Consider the following 3741-nt stretch of genomic DNA (forward strand, 5'->3'; position numbering starts at 1 on the left):
AGTTGTTGTTTCTGCTCCTGGGGCCAGGGAGGGGCACCTGTGCTGGGGCAAGCACCAGGTAAAGCCAGACAAGTTACTGGGACTGTTTGGCCAGAGGGATGGACTGAAAACCCAGTGCAACACCCTGAAAGACAGGCTCCCTCCAGCAGCTTGGTCAACGGGAGAAAAGCACACGCACACAGAGAGAAATGAAGAGCTGTGCAGGGACCTTTACGCGCCAGGCCAGTCTCTCACATGTGTTTTTCTAAACTCTCAACATCTATAATTATGATCCCAGGACTTTCTCCATGGGAAGACGGCTGCCATCTGTGACACCTGCAAGTTGTGAGAAGAATAAAGCCCTTCAGGTCATGTGCATGCCAGTGGCATCCTGGCTTGTACCAGAAACAGCGTGGCCAGCAGGAGCGGGGCTGTGACCGGCCCCCGCACTCGGCACTGGGGAGGCGGCACCTGGAACCCTGGGGTCAGTGTCGGGCCCCTCACGACAAGAGGGACATTGAGGGGCTGGAGCGTGCCCAGAGCCGGGCAGGGGCTGGGGAAGGGGCCAGGGCACCAGGCTGGGCAGGGGGGGGAGGCTGGGGGAGCTGGGGGGGTTCAGCCTGGAGAGGAGGGGGCTCAGGGGGGACCTTATCGCTCCCTACAGCTGCCTGACAGGAGGGTGCAGCCAGGTGGGGGTCGGTCTCTTCTCTCATTTAACGAGTACCAGGACAACAGAAAACAGCCTCAAGCTGTGCCAGGGGAGGTTTAGATGGGGTATTGGGAAAAATGTCTTCACTGAAAGGGTGGTCAGGCACTGGAACAGGCTGCCCAGGGAGGTGGCAGAGTCACCACCCCTGGAGGTATTTAAAAGATGTGCAGATGTGGCACTTGGGGACATGGGTTAGTGGTGGGCTTGGCAGTGCTGGGTTAACAATTGGACTTGATGATCTTAAAGGTCTTTTCCAATCTAAACAATCCTGTTTCTGTGTTAGAGAGTGGTCTACTCCAGTCCTGCAGGAGCTGCTGCAACAGCAGCCATAAACACCAGTCCTCCCTTCCAGAGGCAATATGTTTTGATTTCTCTCCTGATTGTGTTTGGAAGCTTTTCAGAGAAACAGCTGGCTGATGAAACCCAATCCAATGGAACAAGAAGTTGAAATAATCCCAGGCAGCTTCCAGCAGGCAAGGGATGAGTACGAAATCAGTCCCGTGTGAGCAGCCCATGTGTTTGAATGTGGCCGGCACCTACAACGATACACACTGGCTGGCCCCAGCTCAGTTCCGGTTACGAAAAGACTGTTAGGATGAAACAATGTAGCTCTGCTCTTGGGTGCTAATAAGGGGGAGATCCTCAACCTTGTGAATCCTATAATACAGACCTACTTTCTGTTAACAGGGCATATGAAACTGGGAAGCAACTGGGAAAAAGCCTTTTGTAATGGTAGGGCTGAATGCAAAACCACAAAGGGCTGCTGCACATGCAGAACTCAGCCTGCCCATGCACATCATACAGTCCACAGCGGAACCAGCTGGCCCAGTTAGAAAGTGGCAACTTTATGGTCTAAATAAAGACAGTAGGAAAAAAACCCAAACAAACAACAAATTGGAAAAGGCAGATTAGAAATTATTATAAAACTGGAAGCTGTTTGCAGTGGCTGGTGATGGGTTTATTAGCAAGGTTTTAAATGTATTAATCAGTTCAATAGCAGTATCAAACCCTTCCATACACTGGTTACCAGGATATACTGGGGGTGGGGGGTTATGAGTCCTCAAGACTACAAGGGAACCTTTATCTTGCATACCCTTATGCCCACACTGACTGAGAGTATTCAAAATCTCCTCTGAAGGAAAACAGCCACACTGCTTAAACTCAGGATATAAGATGGCAAGCAGCATTTTACCATTGCCTTGCAGCCTTCCACGCCGCACTTGCACCACCTCTGCGAGCAAAAGAGGCTCAGGAGTTGCGCCTGTGGGATGAGAGCAGGACTAGCACGAAAGGTCAGGAGAGAGGGGGCACGGAGGGGCCCTGGAGGGGAAAGCATCACAGGCCACCTGGATTTACCCCGTCACGCTCCCTTAGTGCCTCACACGCCGATCCCCCTCCCCAAATTATCTCTGCATCAAGCGGTGCTCAACAGCTGGCTGGTACCTCCCAGGGCTCCTGCCCAGATGCTGGCTTTGAGAGGCGCTGAAGAAGATCAGACGCCTGAAACTCACATCAAACCCGCACTGCTGCTGACTGCCTCGCTCAGTCGGAGCCAGCCACCCTTTTCTTCTTAGGCACAGCCTCTGCCCCATCTCTGTGCCTCTCCACAGCTTTCCTTATCTGCCAGGCTGGAGCTGGCTCCAGAGGGACATTACACAGGGCTGCAGCAGGGCAGGAAAGTCAAGAATTGACTTTGAAGCTCTCCCCACCCCCCACCTTTGTAGAAGGCAGCTCATGGCACAGCCATGTTATTTGTCAGCGCTCCTCACACTCATTGTCTCTTGACAGGTCAGAAGCACATCGCCTCCCTCCTCCCCTCACCCCCCGCCTGCTGGCAAACAGCTTTGATCAGGGGTGCCTGGTTGCTCCCCCCTGCCCCCCCATTGACATCCCTCCATCATTCCTCTCCCCTCCCTCCACCTTGAGGCTGAAACCCTCGCTGGGGGAGAGGTGCGGAGGGCTCAGATCCCCTTCCCACATCTGGCAGGCAGAAGACGCCGCTCCCCAGAGGCCCACCATGGGCTGGGGGCACCTGGTGCCATTTTTGCACAGTCTCTGTCCATGGCTCACAGCAGCCAGCTCCCGGCAGGGCCAAGGCATGCCAGCACAGACGCTCACAGCACAGCATCATAAAGCCTTCTAGGTTAGGAAAGACCTTTAGGATCATCAAATCCAGCCATCCAAGAGCTGCCTTCTGATCACAAGTGTGGCAAGGGGGGATCCTGAAAGGAGCAGGGAGGGTGCCAGCATGCAGATTCATTCCCCTGACATTGCACAGCTCAGTATCGCAGTGTGCCAGCCTGCAGGCAGTGCCTGAAGATGGGGATTGCCAGGTCTCTTTAGCCTGGAATGTCTCCGGGAGCTCATGGGGGCTGCTGAGGCACCACTAGGTTTTTGGAGAAGGCCTTGAACAGAGTACCAGCTGCTGCGAAGAAGTTCAAGCAAAATCAAGGTGATTTACAACATGCATTTTTTGCAGTTACTGCCCAAAGACAGGGCGCACAGACTGAGCCGGCCGAGAACAACATTCCCAGGCGGCTCGGGCTTTGGTGTGTGACCTAAGGAAGCACAGCCTCTGCGCAAACATGTCCTCCACCAGGCCGGGCCAGGCCAGGCCATGGGGCTTGCTCATGGCACGGGCACGGCTGCCAGCCGGAGCAGCTCTCCCAGCGCCAGCTGCCCCCCGTCCCGGAGCCCCTCTGCCCCAAAGGGGTCACCGAGACACAGAGCTCGCCCGGGAAGGGCAGGGAAGATGGCAGCAAGCGGCCTTTGTGCAGCAGGGAGCAGCCGGAGGGCCTGGCGGGGCAGCCCGGGGTTTGCGGGTGTGGGAGGGGGGCAGCCCGGGGGCCCGCTCGCCGCCTCCCGCCGCCGCCCCCCGGGGGGCTCCGTAAGAGCCGCTTGAGGTGGCGAGAGCGGCTGGGGAAGGGCCGGGCGGCGGCCGCAGGCAGGGCGGTGCGAGGGGGCAGGCGCAGCCCGCCCGGCCCCACACAGCTCGCGGGCGGGACGCGGGGCCGAGCCCCGGGGCGGCGGGGCCTGAGGCGCGCCCGCCCCCC

The sequence above is a fragment of the Falco punctatus genome (assembly GCF_963210335.1).
Source record: "Falco punctatus genome assembly, chromosome: 11".
Taxonomy (NCBI): Eukaryota; Metazoa; Chordata; class Aves; order Falconiformes; family Falconidae; genus Falco; species Falco punctatus.